The following is a 24,000-nucleotide window of genomic DNA, read 5'->3' as shown; positions in this document are numbered from 1 at the left end:
GATTTGATTTAAATAAAATTAAATAAATAGAATGTATGTGCTGTATGCACACACACACACACACACACACACGCACACACACACACACACACACACGCACGCACGCACGCACACACACGCACACACACGCACACACACTTATGTGAGCTGAGAACATCAGTCCATAGACGCAGGTGACCTTGGTAACAGTTGGACCAGTCACATAGATGAAGGTTGGAGTGGACAGTGGAGTGACACAAAGTGGTAGAGACACTTGTCCTTGACACAATGACACTAGGGACCTGTCGGTCATTCAACATCTTTGACACTGGAGGTGACATCTTGGTAGATTGTGACATTTAGAAAAATGGCCGCTGTTGTCAGACCACTTCAAAAACTCAAGAAAGCACATAATATTTCAAAAGGAATTTTAGTTTCTGACCATTTCCTAATTTATACATGGTTTCACACAAACTCTAAGGCTTCATATGACAGTTCTGTATCTTTATGTAATGACAGTAGCCTAATCTTCTTTTTTGAGACATTGTACATTGCTCAAGACAAGGCAATGTCAAATATAAAAGGAAAGAGGCCAGAATGGAATGAAAAGCCACACTTGACTAAACACAGAGAATCCATAAGCATAGAGATGACAGTGCTGCCCCTCATCTAAGTCTGTTTCATTCTTCGCCAGCAGCATACCACCCTGCAAACCACTGCTGGCTTGCTTCTGAAGCTAAGCAGAGTTGGTCCTGGTTAGTTCCTGGATGGGAGACCAGATGCTGCTGGAAGTGGTGTTTGGAGGGCCAGTAGGAGGCACTCTTTCCTCTGGTCTAATTTTTTCCCCCCAATGCCCCAGGGCAGTGATTGGGGACACTGCCCTGTGTAGGGTGCCATCTTTCGGATGTGACGTTAAACGGGTGTCCTAACTCTCTGAGGTTATTAAAGATCCCATGGCACTTATCGTAAGAGTAGGGGTGTTAACCCCGGTGTCCTGGCTAAATTCCCAATCTGGCCCTCAAAACATTACGGTCACTTAATAATCCCTAGTTTACAATTAGCACATTAATCCCCTCCTCTCCTCTGTAACTATTCCCCAGGTCGTTGCTGCAAATGAGAACGTGTTTTCAGTCAACTTACCTGGTAAAATAATGGATAAATAGGGCAAATATTAGCTTTTCATTAGGAATTCACCAGCAACTCTCTTTGTCTTTCTCTCTCTCTCACTCCCTCTCTCTCCCTCTCTTCAGACATAGGTTTCAAAGTCATCAGGAGACAAGAAGCTACTTAATGCAAGTTCTTATTATTCTCCCTCTGTACTAGATAACAATACAATAGAGAGAGAGAGAGAGAGAGAAAGAGAGAGAGAGAGAGAGAGAGAGAGAAAGAGAGAGAGAGAGCGAGAGGGGAGAGACAGAGAGAGAAGGAGACAGGGGAGAGGGGAGATTTGAGGAGTTCTTAAGGACTATGAGTTCTAATGTCTTTAAGGTGTTATATATTAGTTTATATGGGACAACATGTGCTTCAAAAGTAGCTTTCTATCTGTTGTTTGGATATACTGGTAGAGTGACCAGGTTGTTAGCTAGCTAGCCAAATGGGGTAACGCGACAAAGTGTCAATAAATGATAAACGACCCGTGAGTAGTTTTAGAATGGTCCATGACATGGTTAATAAAGACAAAATGCGGTCCTGTCGAATCACTAGAGGAAGAAAAAAACATTGTGCCGGTAATATGGGTCAGATCATTTGAACTGTTTGGGTTAGAAACAAGTAGTTCCCGCTGTAGTAATGGCCCAACAATTATTGTCTGGGAGATTTTTTTATATATAGGAGCCCTGTTTACGATATACCCAGAGTTTTCCTGGTGAAGTCAAATAGTTAGGAAAAAGTCCTACTGTTACGTTCGTCGATGGAAGGATCGGACCAAACTGCAGCGTGGTGGGCGTACATTTTAATTTATTAAATGAACACCGAAAAAACAACAAATACAAAACGACACGTAACGTCTAGTAGGGCTAAACAGCACAGTACCAAAAACAAGATCCCACAAACTACAGGTGGAAAAAAGGTTGCCTAAGTATGATCCCCAATCAGAGACAGCGATAGACAGCTGCCTCTGATTGGGAACCATACCCAGCCAACAAAGAAATAGAAAACATAGATTGCCCACCCTAGTCACACCCTGAACTAACCAAATAGAGAATTAAAAGGATCTCTAAGTTCAGGGCCCCCTATACACCCTATATACACCGAACCCACAACAACACAGCCCTACACTATACAGATACTTCATAGAGGTCTTTCCATCAGATCAGGTAACACCTACGGTAAACCTCACTTCTCACTTTCACCTTTCCCGCAAAGGTGAAAGTTGCACACAATAGTCCCCAGATCATGCGTTAACTTGTTTTATAGGCAGTAGCCATAAGGTTAAGCAAGGGTAACATATAAATCACTAGCGATATGTGTTTCTATGGTAATGAGTAATGGCCCCAGATCATGTTGCATGCTGTTGACAGTGGCATTTGTGTCCCCTTGTGTCCCTTTGTCCTGCCTATTCTGAGGCCAGGGTGAGAAGTGCTTGGCTAGGCTAACATGAGTAGCATCAGCTGCACACATGGCCACAGGGATAATAACTCATAATAGGCACTGCGGTGCTTCTTTGTCTGTCTGTATTTCCTCTGTCTCTGCATTGTCACAGAAGTTACACGTACTGGACTCTGTACTGTATGCAGTGCCGGCCCAGCCAATAAGCGACATAAGCGGCTGCTTAGGGCCCCGCGGGCCGGTAGGGGGCACCTAACCAAGAGAGGTCACTAACTTGTTTTTCCCATGAGGCGGGGGAACCCCAACCACATCTCGCTTAGGGCCCCCAAAAAGCTAGGGCCAGCCTTGACTGTATACTGGTGATTATGATCTGCAATGCAGTAGTCACGTTCTCGGCTGGGGTTGAAGCTATTGAGATTGGGTAGTGGGTGTAAAGTTTTTTTATGGTCATGTATCAAATGGACACTCAACTACTTTGACTGACGTAGCTAGTTCGACTGACGTAGCTAGTTCATTAGCTAAGCTAGCCACTTTAGCTAGCCAGTAATGTTGATGGAATTTCACAGGATTTGTTTTTGGACGGGAGCTGTAGATATCGGTAAGAAATGGCACTTCTGTAGCCAAATATCTTATTCATACATTTTTGGGATCTTTTTTGCATTAAATGAACAGGCATGATGGTGCATTGATCAGTTTATTAAAGCCATTATTTTCACATTTTTGCCCAAAGTCGACCTTCAATATCCCTACAACTTCCGATGACATTATACACAACACTATTCCTGCTAATGTGTGTGCGCGTTTGTGTTACAACACTGTTTGGCCCAGTCGTCTTTAAAGACCCCTTTAGTTAATGAGAAAATCAAGTAAATTAATTAAACGCCGTGGCAACCGCCTTCACAATGACGGTGGCGACTCGTTAACTGGCGGCATTCCAAAATGTTGTGTTTTTGTTTGTGTCGGGATGCATGGTTGTTTATTACCGTCCCAATCTCAATGGAGCAGCAGTGGTTTGAAAAGCACAGTAAAGTTCATCGTGATATAGCAGCTATGTGGAGGCAAGGCCCATATTCTCATTCCACCTAAACTGTATCCGGGTGTGAGGAATATTCTAGATAAAGCATTTTAATAACATGATTTTATAGGGGCTTATACATGGTATTATTGGCGGGATAGGTTTCCCTCTGCCTATGTGGCCTGTTCTAAAAAGGGACTGTGGAAGTACTAGAAAGTAACATTTCATGCCCATGACATCAGTTTGCTGCCCACGATGCCCAGTTTGATGCCAACTACAAGTCCCCAGTCTTCTTCCGACATTATAAGGTGAGGAGTTTTCCCTGACCACAAGATCTCACTGGGAAAAACTCCAGTCCCTTCTCATGTGTATCGTGACAAGGACGATTCCAAGAGAAAAACAAGAACTAGCACTGGGCAATGTGGTGCTACATTCAAAAGGACAGGGAACAATTTCTACCCAGGCGATGGATCTTTAAAGCTCTTTAGATTCGATGCCACTGTGAAGGAGGGATAGGAAATGGAGCGCTTGCTTCCCGTTTGATGTCGTCGACGAACCACAAATATGAATCTCCCGATTGGCCACGCCGCAAGGTGCACCTAAGTAGCGCACCAGCAGACTTCAGTGGAATCAAAAAAATGCATTCTTCTGATTGGTCACGCTGTAAGGTGCAGCTATAGTGCGCCGGCCACCCTGGAAACAAAGTGTATACCACACGGGCGAGACTGAGATCCGCATGCTTCGCTTTAGCCCTTAGATCTCATGCCAAGCGTCAGCAGCACCTACAACATGGGATCTGTTCTGCTCTACTCTGTTCTGTTCCAACATGTTTCTCACTGCTCCTGTTCTTGGCATAACAGACAACGCTCCAGTTGTTCTGATCTTGACTCAAGTTGGCTGTGGACACGGTTTACTGTTCCTTGCTGTTATGTATGCAGCCTTCTCCATCACTACGTCCCAAATGGAACCCTTTTCCTGATGTGGCGTACTTGACCAGGGCCCATAGGGCTGTGGTATAAAAAGGAGTGATCTATACAGGGTATAGGGTTTCATTTGGGACGCAGGCCATGTAGAGCATAGGGCAAAGCAATGTTAGCAGAGTGTTATGAGTGAATCAGTTATGAGGATGTTGTGAGATGGAAAGAGATACAGCACGGTCAGAGCTGCAGGGGTGGGTGTGTTCATCTGTCTGATCACAGTGACTCACTTGTTATGATGTGTTCCTACTTTTTAGATATTGGCCGTGGGATTGGCTCTTGGTTCGCAAACTGTTTTAATGAATATTACATAAATGTTAAACGCGTTACTAACACGTGGCGATCTTCTGTGTCGACTCTTAACTATCAGTGCAAGACAACCCACTGCTCTTAACTATCAGTGCAAGACAACCCACTGCTCTTAACTATCAGTGCAAGACAACCCACTGCTCTTAACTATCAGTGCAATACAACCCACTGCTCTTAACTATCAGTGCAAGCCAACCCACTGCTCTTAACTATCAGTGCAAAGCCAACCCACTGCTCTTAACTATCAGTGCAAAGCCAACCCACTGCTCTTAACTGTCAGTGCAAAGCCAACCCACTGCTCTTAACTGTCAGTGCAAAGCCAACCAACTGGGCACAGACGTCCGTTCAACATCTAGCTTTGATTACATTTGGTTGAGTTGTCAACTGACGTGAATTCAATGTGAAATCAACAAAATGTCTTTGGATTTAGGTTAAAAGATTAAAAGCCCTTACGTTGATGACTTTTTGCAAATCTATGAGATGACGTAGAAACAACGTTGATTCAATCAGTTTTTGCCCAGTGGGAAGATTTAATCCCATATGATTCACAAGCTGAAGGATACGAAGCCTTTTTAGACTATTGAGACAGCTAGGGCTGTGACGATTATGGAATTTGGTGGAATGATTAATTGTCATACAAATGGGAAAGGTTATTGTAATGATTGTAATTTTTGTTGAAAAATGTCTTGATCTTGTAATGCATCATAATGCATCTTTTACATTTGGCTAGGACATACCTAATATACTTAATAATTGTGCCAGTCTTAGACAGCCAGTGTATGTATCTCTGCCAGTCTATGTATCTAGGGCCAGACTATGACATGGCAGAGTGGACATAATCACTTTTATATGCCGTAAAAAGTGCCTGACCTGTTGCTCTGCACTCCACCATGGCTACCATGACGACCAACACATAGAGGAGGGAAAGAGAATGGTGGGAAGAGAGGAGAGAGAGAGATAAGGAGAAGAGGAGAAGAAAAGGAGGAGAGGAGAACAGAAAAGAAGGGCCCAAAGGGGGGTGAGAGAGGGTAGAAGAGTGGAAACAAAAAACATGTCAGTCTGCCTCACCCCCCCCAGTAGAAATACCCTGGCATCCGAGGACAAATCAGGTATTTAGTCTCATAAGGGCTTTCAATTTAGCCCTAACTCCTCACAAATATGCAATATATTCTCATTCACTCTGCACTCCCCACCCCCCCCCCCCACTCCATCTCTCTTTTCTTCAAAAACATTCTTTAGTCTGAGATGAACAGGCAGCTCCGGAGAAATGTACGTGTGTGTGTGTGTGTGTGTGTGTGTGTGTGTGTGTGTGTGTGTGTGTGTGTGTGTGTGTGTGTGTGTGTGTGTGTGTGTGAGTGTGTGTGTTTATCCTATTCAGACTGAAGACGGCGTTGTCAGGAGTTACCAATCCCCTTCTTAAGAAGAGTTTACATGGTGAGAGGAGGGGACTGACAGAGAAAGATGCTGACTCGATGTGTGTGTGTGTGTGCGTGTGTGGGTGGGTGTGTGGGTGGGTGTGGGTGTGGGTGTGTGTTTGTGAGCATGCTAACGCAAGTGTGTTTGTGTGTGTGTGCGCGCGTGTGTGCGCGCGTGTGTGTGTGTGTGTGTAAATCACTCTAAAGCACCGCAGCAGGGGGCTAAAGACACACATTCCAGGTTTTTATGAGAAACGGGCAGAGAATATTGATATTGTGACCAGGCTCAGCGGGTAGCAGGGCAAAGCAGGCCCTACTTCACACAGTGAGGGTAGAGAACAGCAGAGGGAGGGGTTTCCCACCCCACATCACAGGGACAATGGCAGAGCAGGGAGTCAGGCTGTAGTTCTACAGAAATCCTAAAGTCATGACTGGTATTTCAACAGGGTGGGAGTGATCTGAACTTCCCACATAAAGTGTGTGTGTGTGTGTGTGTGTGTGTGTGTGTGTGTGTGTGTGTGTGTGTGTGTGTGTGTGTGTGTGTGTGTGTGTGTGTGTGTGTGTGTGTGTGTGTGTGTGTGTGTGTGTGTGTGTGTGTGTGTTTGTATGCACAACTACAGTTGAAGTCGGAAGTTTACATATGCTTACGGTTGGTGACAATTGAACTCATTATTCAACCACTCCACAAATTTCTTGTTAACAAACTATAGTTCTGGCAAGTCGCTTAGAACATCTACTTTGTGCATGACATAAATCTTTTTTCCAACAATTGTTTACAGACAGATTATTTCACTGTATCACAATTCCCGTGGGTCAGAAGTTTACATACATTAAGTTGACTGTGCCTTTAAACAGCTTCGACAATTCCAGAAAATGATGTCATGGCTTTAGAAGCTTCTGATAGGCTAATTGACATAATTTGAGTGCACTGGAGGTGTACCTGTGGATGTATTTCAAGGCCGAGCTTCAAACTCAGTTCCTCTTTGCTTGACATCATGGGAAAATGTAAAGAAATCAGCCAAGACCTCAGAAAAAAAGATTGTAGACCTCCACAAGTCTGGTTCATCCTGGGAGCAATTTCCAAACGCCTGAATGTACCACGTTCATCTGTACAGACAATAGTACGCAAGTGTAAACACCATGGGATCACGCAGCCGCTCAGGAAGGAGAAGCATTCTGTCTCCTAGAGATGAACGTCCTTTGGTGCGAAAAGTGCAAATCAATCCCAGAACAACAGTGAAGGACCTTGTGCAGATTCTGGAGGAAAAAGGTACAAAAGTATCTATATCCACAGTAAAACGAGTCCAATATCGACATAACCTGAAAGGCCACTCAGTAAGGAAGAAGCCACTGCTCCAAAACCACCATAAAAAAGCCAGACTACAGTTTGCAAATGCACATAGGGACAAAGACAGTACCTTTTGGAGAATTGTCCTCTGGTCTGATGAAACAAAAATAGAACTGTTTGGCCATAATGACCATCGTTATGTTTGGAGGAAAAGGGGGAGGCTTGCAAGCCGAAGAGCACCATCCCAACCGTGAAGCACGGGGGTGGCAGCATCATGTTGTGGGGGTGCTTTGCTGCAGGAGGGACTGGTGTACTTCACAAAATAGATGGCTTCATAAGGATGAAAAATTATGTGGATATATTGAAGCAACATCTCAAGACGTCAGTCAGGACGTTAAAGCTTGGTCGCAAATGGGTCTTCCAAATGGACAATGACGCCAAGCATACTTCCAAAGTTGTGGCAAAATGGCTTAAGGACAACAAAGTCAAGGTATTGGAGTGGCCATCACAAAGCCCTGACCTCAATCCTATAGAACATTTGTGGGCAGAACTGAAAAAGCGTGTGCGAGCAAGGAGGCCTACAAACCTGACTCAGTTACACCAGCTCTGTCAGGAGGAATGGGCCAAAACTCACCCAACTTATTGTGGGAGGCTTGTGGAAGGCTACCCGAAATGGTTGACCCAAGTTAAACAATTTAAAGGCAATGCTACCAAATAGTAATTGAGTGTATGTACATTTCTGACCCACTGGGAATGTGATGAAAGAAAGAAAAGCTGAAATAAATAATTCTTTCTACTATTATTCTGAGCGGCCTTTAAAATAAAGTGGTGTTCCTAACTGACCTAAGACAGGGAATTCTTACTCGGATTAAATGTCAGGAATTGTGAAAAATTGAGTTTAAATGTATTTGGCTAAGGTGTATGTAAACTTCCGACTTCAACTGTAGCTCTCACAGTCTCACATCAGAATTACACGTTCATCCATGTTTTTCAAACATCCAATTGTCAAAGTCGCTGCAAACGTCAAATTTCAAAGTGTTTAAGGTTAAGTTTAGACATTAAATCCGAATTTTCAAGGTTAGGGTTAAGGTTTGGGAAAGGCTTAAAACAAAAATCTCAAAAACAACTTTCTATCGCTGGATTAAATCTAATTACACACATATACACACACACACACACAGACACTCACACACACACACACACACACACACACACAGACAGAGACAGATGTTTAGCCCATCCGCCATCCCTGTCCACAACGCACTAGAAAAACTGAAACCTACAACTCACTGTTGCCCCTAGTGGCCGGTTTCCAAGTCACCTCCCAGCATCCTGAAAAAAGGATGGACATCGACTACTGACTTTTATTACAGGCTATGTGTGTGAGTGTATGACAAGACCGCCCTGATAACTTCAGCACCACCTCCTCAGCAGGAGCAGGGAATGGCCCGGTTTGGCCTGCCAAGGAAACAAGTGGAAGAAAGGGTAGAAGGACAGAAGAATAAAAAGTGACAATAATAATCCCTAAGAAAGTCTGCAGAACTCCTTTCCTTCCCTGGCTTCCTCTCTTCCCTCATCTATTCTCACATCTTCTCCATTTTCTCAGGGACAGATTCTATTGCCCTGACGCCACTGTCTCCATGATATAAAAAAAAAGTGTGTGTGTGTGTGTGTGTGTGTGTGTAAGCCTGACCAAAGAGAGACGGCCAACAGAATCATATTTTCCATGCATGTGTGGGCGTGGGTGTGTGTGTAATTAGATTTAATGTTGGCTCAGTGGATTAATGCTATGTAATACACTCGAATATGGCCAGGGGGCCACCAGGGACAATTTAACACTGCTACAGTAAAAAGACTTGGAGCAGGGGCAGTATATCAAGCGATAAGTTCCCCCCTGTCCAAGTTCTTATTCATTGTTATCTAAAAAGGCTGAACTGATCCTAAATCTGCACTGTTACTCTGAGACGTTGGATACATAGGACCCCAGAGGATAGAAGGAAGCTGTGGATGATTTAGGTAGCCATGGTAGTATGAGGCCCACATTGGGGTTTAGCCAAAGGGATACTTCGGGATTTTGGCATTGAACTTGTGGATACCATTTGTATGTCTCTGTGTCCAGTATGAAGGAAGTTTGAGCTGGTTTTGCGAGCCAATGCTAACTAGTGTTAGCACAATGACTGGGCATCTGCTAGCATGCTATCGGTATCTGCTAGCAGATAAAGGGCCTTGTCAAAATCCCGAAGTATCCCTGTTAATAATACATGCACTGCTCTCTGCTGCTGTCTGCAGCAGGCTCTAGATTTCAGGCCGGACTTCAAACAGAGAGATGGTATTCCCTGAGGCCGGGATTCCAAGGGGCCCCTGACATGGAATACTGCCGGGCGGTCACTGGGGGGGTGATGAAGGGACAGGGGGTTTATGGTCACCCCTCTGGGTGTCTTCTATTCAGACCCTAGTGCCAGGCTGGGAATATGAAGAGGAGCTGGCTCTCTGCTTTTATCTCTACGCCTTTTAATGAGGCTTGAGTCCTTGTGTGTGAACGTTGCTAGCTCGCATGATGAGTAAGCTTGCCTGACACCTGAAGACTTGCACAGGTGACCTTGGTTTGAACCCTGGCTGGGTGAGTGTTAGTGTGTATCTATCCCTCTCTCCAACTCACACTAGAGCAAACCGCTTATATACTGAACAAAAATATAAACGCAACATGTAAAGTGTTGGTCCCATGTTTCATAAGCTGAAATAAAAGATCCCAGAAATGTTCCAGATGCACAAAACCTTATTTCTCTCAAATGTTGTGAACAAATTGGTTGATAATCCATCCACCTGACAGGTGTGGCATATCAAGAAACTGATTAAACAGCATGATCATTACACAGGTGCACCTTGTGCTGAACGACATTAAAAGGACATCCTAAAATGTTTTGTCACACAACACAATGGCACTTTTTCAGAGGGGTTGGGTTAAATGCGGAAGACACATTTCAATTAAATGCATTCAGTTGCACAACTGACTAGGTATTCCCTTCTCTCTCTCTCTCTCTCTCTCTCTCTCTCTCTCTCTCACACAGATGTCTCAAGATTTGAGGGAGCGTGCAATCGGCATGCTGACTGCAGGAATGTAGTACGTTCAACCAGCCTCACCAGTAACCACGCCAGCCCCAGGACCTACACATCCGGCTTCTTCACCTGCGGGATGTTCTGAGACCAGTCACCCGTACAGCTGATAAAACTGAGGAGTATTTATGTCTGTAATAAAGCCCTTTTGTGGAGAAAAAAATCATTCCTAATTGGCTGGCCTGGCTCCCAATTGGGTGGACCTATGCCCTCCCAGGCCCACCCATGGCTGAGCCCCTGTCCAGTCATGTGAAATCCATAGATTAGGGCCTAATTAATTATTTCAATTGACTGATTTCCTTATATGAACTGTAACTCAGTAAAATTGTTGCATTTATATTTTTGTTCAGTATACAACTGAGATTTTTAACAATTCTAAAATCAGACATAAACAAGTGTATTCAGGATATATTTTTTAAAATGGAGTGCTGACACCCTCACTGCTATTTGCCTTTTCATGATCCCAAAACCCACACAAGCCTCTCTTGGCTTCAATACACACTGCCTACCTGCTGCTGCTCTGAGCAACAGAATATTAACTTTCTGAAAATAAAATAAAAATATTGGCACATGCCACTGGTTCAGGTGTTGGAACAGACAAATAACAGAAAGAAAAGAGGAGGACTCTAATATGCTCCCACGGATGTTTATGAAAACACACAAACACACAACACGTCCACGGTGGATAGAAACGGAGAGCGAAACATTGTCTGTTGTTGTGTGTCTCCAATAACCCACTGGGACAGTACATCACAGATGCAGATATTTCTCTGAGACCTTTGAACTCCGGTGCCAGTGAATGTCTCATATGATCCACTACGGGGCTGCAGTGTTTCAGAAGCACTAGTTCTACTGTAAAGGCTAGCTCAATCATCAAGTGGAAAGAATCTGTCCCTCCCTTCGACTGGCTGCCAGCTCAACTAACGTTGCAGTCTACTTGTCACATCTCGGGCCTCAAGGCATTTGGGGTTTACTATCATATAATGTTTAATAACAATACGATCATTTACGGTGGGTTTTGTTCAGTCAGGGTGACCTACCGCAGGGTTAACAATGTTTAGCCTATATGCAGTATTCAGTATGTCTGCCGTACAGAACTACAACCCAAAACGATGGTGGTGTTGCAAGCACCATACTCCAATCAGAACTGCTATATGTAACTTTCAGTTTAGTTACCCTGATAAACTGACTGATTGATAAATAGATATTTGCTCTCTGTACTTGTGTGCTATATATTGTGGACCTAGAAGCTAAGAAGTGAATGAGCCATAAGTCAATAGACAGTAGATCCAATTTTGAGGAGACCCAACAGACAGTAGACCAGGCCAGTAGTCTATTAATCATTCATATAGCTAACAGACCTCTCCCTTTCATGTCAGAGCCTTGGAGTCGATACACAGACCTATCCCATCCTCTCTTCCTAGTCCATCTCACTAAGCACTGTTTTCATCAACCTCGCTAATCACCAAACTGTGTGTGTGTGTGTGTTTGTTTGTTTGTTTGCTCACACACGCATGTGTGTGTATGTGTGTTCCACTTCCCAATGAAGTGTACTGACGACATGCAGGCAGGGAGACACATTGACATGGTAATGCTGCTATAGGGAGACACATTGACATGGTAATGCTGCTATAGGGAGACACATTGACATGGTAATGCTGCTATAGGGAGACACATTGACATGGTAATGCTGCTATAGGGAGACACATTGACATGGTACTGCTGCAATAGGGAGACACATTGACATGGTAATGCTGCTATAGGGAGACACATGCAACATGGTAATGCTGCTATAGGGAGAGACAATGACATGGTACTGCTGCAATAGGGAGACACACTGACATGGTAATGCTGCTATAGGGAGATATATAGAGCAGTGTGAATGCATCTCCACCCAAAAACAGCTGGTAATGCTGCAATAGGGAGACACACTGACATGGTAATGCTGCTATAGGGAGATATATAGAGCAGTGTGAATGCATCTCCACCCAAAAACAGCTGGGCTGGTGGCCTGCAATCAGAACCCTCTCAGAGCTGCTTCCAGAGAAATTAGCTGGATTTACTGAGTGGAGGGGAGAGGAAAGGGAGAGAGAGGGAGGTGATCTTCAGGGAGAGAGAGAGAGAAGGGAGAGGGGGATGATCCTCAGAGAGAGAGAGAAAGGAGGGCTGGAATGGGCGAGGCATTTAATGGACCTTTTTATGTGGGGTCAGAGGATTAGAAGGCTCAATGCTTGCCTCCGCGGACGCTCCTCTGAGAAAGTGAAGAGAATGTGAATGACAGAGTGTGTGTAATAGTGTGTGTAATAGTGTGTGTGTGTATGTGGTTGTCTGTGCATGTGTTTTCCGACCCATATAAAACCCCATAGTACCTTACAGTCCAACCTCCACCCCCAATGGAAGTGCCAGTGTAATACTGTGCTCTTGTATGGAGTATGTCGGAGTGTGTATCAGTACCCTGGGTGTAAACAGTGCCCCCTGGGATGCCAGCTGATGCCAACTCAGTGGGCTCTAATAGGAGAATGTCATGTGGAGGTCTGGAGGTTCCATACACTGTCACTTCACAGCACCACTCTGTACAATCCTCTAAGCAACATACACAGCCCTACAGGTTGCCTTATGATAATTACCTACACATCTCAGATATGGACAGGCTTGTAAAAGTGTGTGTGTGTGTGTGTGTGTGTGTGTGTGTGTGTGTGTGTGTGTGTGTGTGTGTGTGTGTGTGTGTGTGTGTGTGTGTGTGTGTGTGTGTGTGTGTGTGTGCGCGAGTGTGTGTGTGTGTGCACCCTCATTTGTGTGTGTTCGCATGTGTCTCTCCTCCCATGTGTGTGTGGGTGAGTGTGTGTTTCTATGTGTTTCTATGTGTGTGCGTGCGTGCGTAAATGTGTGTGTGTGTGTCCGTGCCTAAGCATGTGTGTTTATCCATGCTGAGTGAATCCTGGAAAGTGGCTATGGGCAGATTAAACAGTTTGCCACTGGGCAGATTAAACAGGGTGACCCTGCCTGTGCTCTTATCTGGAGTAAACACTGAAGCCCAGCCCCTTGTTCTCTCTCTCTCTCTCTCTCTCTCTCTCTCTCTACCCCCCCCCTCTCTCTCAGTCATCCCCCCCCCCTCTCTCTCTCTGTCACCCCCCCCTCTCTCTCTGTCACCCCCCCTCTCTCTGTCACCCCCCCTCTCTCTCGCTCTTGCGTGCTCTATGCATCTCTCTCTCTGTCACACCCCCCCTCTCTCTGTCATCCCCCCCTCTCTCTGTCACCCCCCTCTCTCTCTCTCTCTTGCGTGCTCTATGCATCTCTCTCTCTCTTTCTCAGTCTTTCCCTCTCAATTCAATTTCAATTCAAGGGGCTTTATTGGCATGGGAAACGTTAGTTAACATTGCCAAAGCAAGTGAAGTAGATAATATACAAAAGTGAAATAAACAATACCAATGAACAGTAAACATTACACTGACAAAAGTTCCAAAAGAATAAAGACATTTCAAATGTCATATTATGGCTATATACAGTGTTGTAACAATGTGTAAATAGTTCAAGTACAAAAGGGAAAATAAATAAACATAAATATGGGTTGTATTTATGCAGCTCAGTTTCCACCTCGTTTTGTGGGCAGCTTTCACATCTCCCCCTCCCTCTCTCTCTCTCTCTCTCTCTCTCTCTCTCTCTCTCTCTCTCTCTCTCTCACACACACACACTTGGAGAATCAAGGAAGAATTTCTTTAATCTCTTTAAATGTCAACAGCATCGTGGCTCCATCATGGGCTGCCATGGCAATGACCTCTCGCCACCCCAGAATGCATTGCTTCTAACAAACCAAAACCAGCAGAAGAAACACACATCTGAGTGAGTAATATCCAGTCTGAAGCTACTTCTGCAGCCAAAAAGTAAAAAGACATTCATCTCTGGGCCATTTTGTTATATAAAGCTAAGTAAATACAGTGCCTTGCGAAAGTATTCGGCCCCCTTGAACTTTGCGACCTTTTGCCACATTTCAGGCTTCAAACATAAAGATATAAAACTGTTTTTTTTGTGAAGAATCAACAACAAGTGGGACACAATCATGAAGTGGAACGACATTTATTGGATATTTCAAACTTTTTTAACAAATCAAAAACTGAAAAATTGGGCGTGCAAAATTATTCAGCCCCCTTAAGTTAATACTTTGTAGCGCCACCTTTTGCTGCGATTACAGCTGTAAGTCGCTTGGGGTATGTCTCTATCAGTTTTGCACATCGAGAGACTGAAATCTTTTCCCATTCCTCCTTGCAAAACAGCTCGAGCTCAGTGAGGTTGGATGGAGAGCATTTGTGAACAGCAGTTTTCAGTTCTTTCCACAGATTCTAGATTGGATTCAGGTCTGGACTTTGACTTGGCCATTCTAACACCTGGATATGTTTATTGTTGAACCATTCCATTGTAGATTTTGCTTTATGTTTTGGATCATTGTCTTGTTGGAAGACAAATCTCCGTCCCAGTCTCAGGTCTTTTGCAGACTCCATCATGTTTTCTTCCAGAATGGTCCTGTATTTGGCTCCATCCATCTTCCCATCAATTTTAACCATCTTCCCTGTCCCTGCTGAAGAAAAGCAGGCCCAAACCATGATGCTGCCACCACCATGTTTGACAGTGGGGATGGTGTGTTCAGGCTGATGAGCTGTGTTGCTTTTACGCCAAACATAACGTTTTGCATTGTTGCCAAAAAGTTCAATTTTGGTTTCATCTGACCAGAGCACCTTCTTCCACATGTTTGGTGTGTCTCCCAGGTGGCTTGTGGCAAACTTTAAACAACACTTTTTATGGATATCTTTAAGAAATGGCTTTCTTCTTGCCACTCTTCCATAAAGGCCAGATTTGTGCAATATACGACTGATTGTTGTCCTATGGACAGAGTCTCCCACCTCAGCTGTAGATCTCTGCAGTTCATCCAGAGTGATCATGGGCCTCTTGGCTGCATCTCTGATCAGTCTTCTCCTTGTATGAGCTGAAAGTTTAGAGGGACGGCCAGGTCTTGGTAGATTTGCAGTGGTCTGATACTCCTTCCATTTCAATATTATCGCTTGCACAGTGCTCCTTGGGATGTTTAAAGCTTGGGAAATCTTTTTGTATCCAAATCCGGCTTTAAACTTCTTCACAACAGTATCTCGGACCTGCCTGGTGTGTTCCTTGTTCTTCATGATGCTCTCTGCGCTTTTAACGGACCTCTGAGACTATCACAGTGCAGGTGCATTTATACGGAGACTTGATTACACACAGGTGGATTGTATTTATCATCATTAGTCATTTAGGTCAACATTGGATCATTCAGAGATCCTCACTGAACTTCTGGAGAGAGTTTGCTGCACTGAAAGTAAAGGGGCTGAATAATTTTGCACGCCCAATTTTTCAGTTTTGGATTTGTTAAAAAAGTTTGAAATATCCAATAAATGTCGTTCCACTTCATGATTGTGTCCCACTTGTTGTTGATTCTTCACAAAAAAATACAGTTTTATATCTTTATGTTTGAAGCCTGAAATGTGGCAAAAGGTCGCAAAGTTCAAGGGGGCCGAATACTTTCACAAGGCACTGTAAGTATACTAATCGACCAAGCTGCTAGGACAGAACAGACCTGGCGTCACCTTTAATTAGCACTGAAGTGTGAAGTCAGATGTGTGAAAACCCAAATGCAGAGGACTTTGAAGCCCCAATGGCTTATCCCTGTCCAGAGGTCATTACAATACAATAACACCGCACGGAATAAGTACAAAAAATAAGCTCCCCAAGGACAATCCATAGACACTATTTGCTGACTGCTACAAAGACGGGAACAGACCATCCCCACGGTGCTATAAGAGCACACTAACCCTATGTCAAGAGAGAGGGTATTTGCCCAGGGTGGAAACTCAGAATACTAGACATTGAGGAAAGTGAAACAACTTCTGTCAACGTGTACAAGTCTGGGACAGTAATGGTGCAGGGCCTCCTCATGCTGTTCCAGCAGGACTTTTACGGGATCAAAGAGAGAGCACCGCAGGAAAAGATCTCTCTGTGATGACTCACCCATCCTGAGTGAGTCTGATCACACCTCTTCAAACTGTCCTGCAGACGAGGATTGTCATTCATGAAAATACTTTCACCCTGCCACCACGCAGCAGGTGAATGCAAGGATTTTGCGAGACTGTGCCTCAAAACCTCATGTCTACCTGGCTCACCACTCTACCCTGGACTTGAACAGCCTTTATGCCAGGTCCAACTCTACAAGGCAGCAATCCCAACTTTTGACAGGACCCTGAAGGACGTCACCCTCAACCGTAGCCTAAGCACCTCACACAGGAGCAACAGACACCCCACCCAGACCAGGGAGACAACCTCCCAGACCTGCAAGACCCTCTCCTGAAAGACATGCACTGAGAGAACCCATGCCAAGAGGACCTACACCTAGATCACAGCATCACCAGCCACACCCCAACCAGCTAAGACCACCCCAAGCAAACCCTGGCCACACCCTATATAGGCCACCCCATATCAGACATATGCCCCTTCTGCCATTCACATGCCCCCCTGGCCCTGCGGCAAAGACCTCAACATGACAGCAGGACATTTGCCCAGGCGGTGAGCAGAGCAACAGGAATCATGAGGCATCAACGCCAAAGGAACTGAATAATATTAAGAAATGCTATAGTTGGTGTAGAAATCTACCAAAAAAACAATTAGGCACAAACAAATTCAATCCCTTCTAGACAATTTCCTGGATAAAAGGTTTCACTGCAATAATGAAGGTGTAAACTTGGCAGTAGAAAACCTAAACAGTATATTTGACCTCTCAGCTTCCCTATCAATTCAAAAAAATGTCAAGCAGACAACCTAAGAAAATTAACAACAATTACAAATGGTTTGATGAAGAATGCAAAAACCTAAAAGAAATTGAGAAACCTGTCCAATCAAAAACATAGAGGCCCAGAAAACCTGAGTCTCACTATGGTGAATCACTAAAACAATACAGAAATACAGAAATCCAACCACTTCTGGGAAAATTGGAATACTCTAAACAAACAACAACACAGAGAGTTATCAATCCAAAATGGAGATGTCTGGATAATCCACTTCTCCAGCCTTTTTGGCTCTATAACAAAGAACAACACAGAGAGTTATCAATCCAAAATGGAGATGTCTGGATAATCCACTTCTCCAGCCTTTTTGGCTCTATAACAAAGAACAACACAGAGAGTTATCAATCCAAAATGGAGATGTCTGGATAATCCACTTCTCCAGCCTTTTTGGCTCTATAACAAAGAACAACACAGAGAGTTATCAATCCAAAATGGAGATGTCTGGATAATCCACTTCTCCAGCCTTTTTGGCTCTATAACAAACAACAACACAGAGAGTTATCAATCCAAAATGGAGATGTCTGGATAATCCACTTCTCCAGCCTTTTTGGCTCTATAACAAAGAACAACACAGAGAGTTATCAATCCAAAATGGAGATGTCTGGATAATCCACTTCTCCAGCCTTTTTGGCTCTATAACAAAGAACAACACAGAGAGTTATCAATCCAAAATGGAGATGTCTGGATAATCCACTTCTCCAGCCTTTTTGGCTCTATAACAAACAACAACACAGAGAGTTATCAATCCAAAATGGAGATGTCTGGATAGTCCACTTCTCCAGCCTTTTTGGCTCTATAACAAAGAACAACACAGAGAGTTATCAATCCAAAATGGAGATGTCTGGATAATCCACTTCTCCAGCCTTTTTGGCTCTATAACAAAGAACAACACAGAGAGTTATCAATCCAAAATGGAGATGTCTGGATAATCCACTTCTCCAGCCTTTTTGGCTCCATAACAAAGAACAACACAGAGAGTTATCAATCCAAAATGGAGATGTCTGGATAATCCACTTCTCCAGCCTTTTTGGCTCTATAACAAAGAACAACACAGAGAGTTATCAATCCAAAATGGAGATGTCTGGATAATCCACTTCTCCAGCCTTTTTGGCTCTATAACAAACAACAACAAGCAAAAACATATACAGGATCAAATACAAATCTTAGAATCAACTATTAAAGACCAGAACACACTGGATTCTCCAATTACATTGAATGAACTACAGGACAAAGTACAAACCCTCTAACCCAAAAAGGCCTGTGCGGTTGATGGTATCCTAAATTAAATATTAAAATATACAGACCACAAATTCCAATTGGCTATACTTAAACTCTTTAACATCATCCTGGCATGTTCCCAAATTCCCAAAAGTGGAGACAAATTTGACCCCAATAACTACCAGGGGATATGCGTCAATAACAACCTTGAGAAGATCCTCTGATTATCATTAACCGCAGACTCGTACATACGACATTATAAAATCCATGTACACAAACAACAAGTGTGCGGTTAAAATGGGCAAAAAAACTAACACATTTCTTTCCACAGGGCCGTGGGGTGAAACAGGGATGTAGCTTAAGCCCCTCTTCAACATATATATCAACGAATTGGCGAGGGCACTAGAACAGTCTGCAGCACCAGGCCTCACCGTACTAGAATCTGAAGTCAAATGTCTACTGTTTGCTGATGATCTGGTGCTTCTGTCACCAACCAAGGAGGGCCTGGAGGGCCTACAGCACCTAGATCTTCTGCACAGATTATGTCAGACCTGGGCGCTGACAGTAAAGCTCAGTAAGACAAATACAAATTCCATCTAGAGACTGTTGCCCTAGAGCACACAAAAAAAATTGACAATGTAAAACACCAAATAATGCATGCAGAGCAGAATTAGGCTGATACCCGCTAATTATCAAAATCCAGAAAAGAGACGTTAAATTCTACAACCACCTAAAAGGAAGCAATTCCCAAACCTTCCATAACAAAGCCATCACCTACAGAGAAATGAACATGGAGAAGAGCCCCCTAAGCAAGCTGGTCCTGGGGCTCTGTTGACAAACACAAACACACCCCTCAGGGCCCCATGACAGCAACACAATTAGACTCAACCAAATCATGAGAAAACAAAAAGATAATTACTTGACATATTGGAAAGAATTTACAAACAACCTGACCAAACTAGAATGCTATTTGGCCCTAAACAGAGGGTTCACAGTGGCAGAATACCTGACCACTATGACTGACCCAAAATTAAGGAAATCTGTGTCTACAGTATGTACAGACTCAGTGAGCATGGCCTTGCTATTGAGAAAGAAGACAGGCTATGTGCACACTGCCCGCAAAATTAGGTGGAAACTGAGCTGCACTTCCTAACCTCCTGCCAAATGTATGACCATATTAGAGACACGTATTTCCCTCAGATTACACAGACCCACAAAAATTCCAAAACAAATCCAATTTGGATAAACTATCATATCTATTGGATGAAATACGTGTGTGCCATCACAGCAGCAACATTTGTGATCTTTTTCCACCATAAAAAGGCAACCAGTGAAGAACAAACACCATTGTAAATACAACCCATATTTATGCTTATTTATTTTCCCTTTTGTACTTGAACTATTTGCACATCGTTACAACACTGTATATTGACATAATATGACATTGGAAATGTCTTTATTTTGGAACTTTTGTGAGTCTAATGTTTTGTTATTTTTTGTATTGTTTATTTCACTTTGGTTCATTATCTATTTCACTTCATTATCTATTTCACTGCATTATCTATTTCACTTCATTATCTATTTCACTTCATTATCTATTTCACTTCATTATCTATTTCACTTCATTATCTATTTCACTTCATTATCTATTTCACTTGCTTTAAACATATGTTTCCCAAAGCATTTTAAATTGAAATTGAATTGAGAGAGTGAGAGAGTGACAGAGAGGCACAGAGAGTGAGAGAGAGGCACAGAGAGTGACAGAGAGGCACAGAGAGTGAGAGAGAGGCACAGAGAGTGAGAGAGAGGCACAGAGAGTGAGAGAGAGGCACAGAGAGTGACAGAGAGGCACAGAGAGTGAGAGAGAGGCACAGAGAGTGAGAGAGAGGCACAGAGAGTGACAGAGAGGCACAGAGAGTGAGAGAGAGGCACAGAGAGTGACAGAGAGGCACAGAGAGTGAGAGAGAGGCACAGAGAGTGACAGAGAGGCACAGAGAGTGAGAGAGAGGCACAGAGAGTGAGATAGAGGCACAGAGAGTGAGAGAGAGGCACAGAGAGTGACAGAGAGGCACAGAGAGTGACAGAGAGGCACAGAGAGTGAGAGAGAGGCACAGAGAGTGAGAGAGAGGCACAGAGAGTGACAGAGAGGCACAGAGAGTGAGAGAGAGGCACAGAGAGTGACAGAGAAGAGAGATGGTCATAAAACAGACGAAGAGAGAGAGGGACAGTGATAGAAGGAGAATGAGAAAGGCGGGGACAAAGTGAGCGAGGGAAAGAGAGACAAAAGGAGAGAGATAGGCAGTGTGTGTATCTGAGGGTATCGAATGCGGGGCCACAAAAGGCCTGGCGGGCAGCAGCGCAACAGAATCTGTCCCGTTTGTCCCCTCAAATGGCCCCTAGGGACCCCTCGGTAATGGGTCCTTTATGCCGAGGCCTTTTCAGGACCTAATCCTCATCTACATAACAACAGTGTCACTTGGAAGCTGCGCTGTGTCATCTCCGCCTGGCCGTCACTCACTACTGACCTTTTGCTCTCTTGAGTGTCGCTCTCGCCCGATGTCTGGCTTGCTCTCTCTCTCTCTCTCTGCCGTTCATTTTTCTCTCTCTCTCTCTCTCTCTCTCTCTCTGTCTATCTTTCTGTCTCCCTCATTTATCGTTTGCTCCCAAAACAATGTTGGTTTAAGAGAGAAAGACACTAAACCAGAGGTCAGCTAACAAAATACTAAGCCTCAGACGCCATGTCACGGTGTGTTCAATAATCACATAACAGAATCAAATGCACTATAACCGGGCTACAGTATAACCAGAACCAATCCAATAGGACCAAACTTTGTTCTCCAGTTTCATCTATAGATTGTAGCATCTGTATGATGTTTCACACGTTCCTCCGCTCCTCTTCAACAACTGCCCTGAGGTTAGATTTACAGTACAGTAGGAATCTGCTCTGCTCTCATTGATGGAACACTGTTTTCGGAGACATGAATCCACATAGAATAATCTCGCCCCACTTCCACAGAATGAAGGTTTGTTCTGTAGACATCACTAGGGGACTAGTTATGCACTGTACCTTTAGAGAGAGTACAGTCTACACGCATACTAGTGCAACACACCCAACACACAACAAAAACCCGCTCCTCCACACATGTAAATCTAATTCCCATCGTCTCACATGGGAACTGAATGATAAGAGTGTAAACCTGTTGAGTATCAACCGACTTCACCTTTACCTGGTCCAAAAATCTGTTTGTGCTGTATGTGACTATAGCCAGCTCTGCAGTAATGCGCCTGTGTGTTGGTGTAACCATGGTAACGGAGTGAGGCTGAAGGGAGGGCCTACCTGGTTGAAGCGCTCCAGCCTCTCCTTCACCTCGGCCAGTTCGGGGTTTGGGCTGCGAACTTTGACCTCGGGGTTCTGCTTCTGGGCCTGGAGACCGTTGCCCACCACTCTGCCTGTATAACTGGAGAGAGAGAGAGGATGGAGGGGGCAGTGGGAGAGGGAGTGAGAGAGAGAGAGAGAGATAGAGAGGATGGAGGGGGCAGTGGGAGAGGGAGAGAGAGAGCGAGAGAGAGAGAGAGAGAGAGAGAGGATGGAGGGGGCAGTGGGAGAGGGAGTGAGAGAGAGAGAGAGAGAGGATGGAGGGGGCAGTGGGAGAGGGAGAGAGAGAGAGAGAGAGGATGAGGGGGCAGTGGGAGAGGGAGAGAGAGAAGATGGAGGGGGCAGTGGGAGAGGGAGAGAGAGAGAGGATGGAGGGGGCAGTGGGAGAGGGAGAGAGAGAGAGAGAGAGAGAGAGAGAGAGAGAGAGTGAGAGAGAGAGAGAATGGAGGGGGCAGTGGGAGAGGGAGCGAGAGGCGAGAGAGAGGATGGAGGGGGCAGTGGGAGAGGGAGAGAGAGAGAGAGAGAGAGAGAGAGGATGGAGGGGGCAGTGGGAGAGAGAGAGAGAGAGAGAGAGAGAGAGAGAGAGAGGATGGAGGGGCAGTGGGAGAGGGAGAGAGAGAGAGAGGATGGAGGGGGGCCGTGGGAGAGGGAGAGAGGATGGAGGGGGCAGTGGGAGATGGAGAGAGAGAGAGGATGGAGGGGGCCGTGGGGAGAGGGAGGAGAGAGAGAGGATGGAGGGGGCCGTGGGAGAGGGAGAGAGAGAGAGGATGGAGGGGGCAGTGGGAGAGGGGAGAGCGAGAGAGAGAGAGAGAGAGGGGGGGGATGGAGGGGGCATGGAGGAGGGAGAGAAGAGAGGAGAGAGAGAGAGAGAGAGAGATGGGATGGAGGGCAGTGGAGAGGGAGAGAGAGAGAGATGGGATGGAGGGGGCAGTGGGAGAGGGAGAGAGAGAGAGGGGATGGAGGGGCAGTGGGAGAGGGAGAGAGAGAGAGAGGGGGGATGGAGGGGGCAGTGGGAGAGGGAGAGAGAGAGAGGGGATGGAGGGGGCTAGTGGGAGAGGGAGAGAGAGAGAGGGGATGGAGGGGGCAGTGGGAGAGGGAGAGAGAGGGGGGATGGAGGGGCAGTGGGAGAGGGAGAGAGAGAGAGAGGGGGGATGGAGGGGGCAGTGGGAGAGGGAGAGAGAGAGGGGGGATAGAGGGGCAGTGGGAGAGGGAAGAGAGAGAGAAAGAGAGAGGATGGAGGGGGCCGTGGGAGAGGGAGAGAGGAGAAGAGAAGAGGGGGATGGAGGGGGCCGTGGGAGAGGGAGAGAGAAAGAGGATGGAGGGGGCAGTGGGAGAGGGAGAGAGAGAGAGAGAGAGAGAGAGAGAGGAGAGAGAGAGAGAGAGGATGGAGGGGCCGTGGGAGAGGGAGAGAGGATGGAGGGGGCAGTGGGAGAGGGGCGAGAGAGAGAGAAAGAGAGAGGATGGAGGGGCAGTGGGGAGAGGGAGAGAGATAGAGAGGGATGGAGGGGGCAGTGGCAGAGGGAGAGAGAGAGAGAGAGGATGGAGGGGGCAGTGGGAGAGGGAGAGAGAGAAAGAGAGAGGGATTTAATTGATTGTTCGCTTGTTGAACGTGTGCAATAAAAACAGCGGCATTGCATCACATTACAATCAGGATTATAGGTCTACAAACAACCAACCCTCATGCATCAAAACCCAAACATTCAAAGTGCATAACATTGTAGAATAAATGATCATGTCTCCGCTATATTATTCATGACATTCTCCAACTTAGCCCTTCAAGTCTGTTTTAAAATCTAAAGTAGAATAAAAGCACTTTGGCTCCACTCAAAGTGATGAGGACAGTTTGTCCAGCACATTGTCAGCAACCCTGCCTTCTCAGAGAAGCCCATCCTAAATCAC

At 45.1% G+C, this 24,000-nt stretch overlaps 1 pseudogene; it reads right to left on the bottom strand.

Annotated features, from left to right (window-relative positions):
- The window catches only part of LOC109874600 (glypican-5-like), a 206,925-nt pseudogene that overhangs the window by 60,866 nt on the left and 122,059 nt on the right, over nt 1–24,000 (bottom strand).

The sequence above is a fragment of the Oncorhynchus kisutch genome, linkage group LG30, assembly GCF_002021735.2.
Source record: "Oncorhynchus kisutch isolate 150728-3 linkage group LG30, Okis_V2, whole genome shotgun sequence".
NCBI classification, from domain to species: Eukaryota; Metazoa; Chordata; class Actinopteri; order Salmoniformes; family Salmonidae; genus Oncorhynchus; species Oncorhynchus kisutch.
The sequence above is the reverse complement of the archived record's forward strand: the minus strand, read 5'-3'. Positions and strand labels throughout refer to the sequence as shown.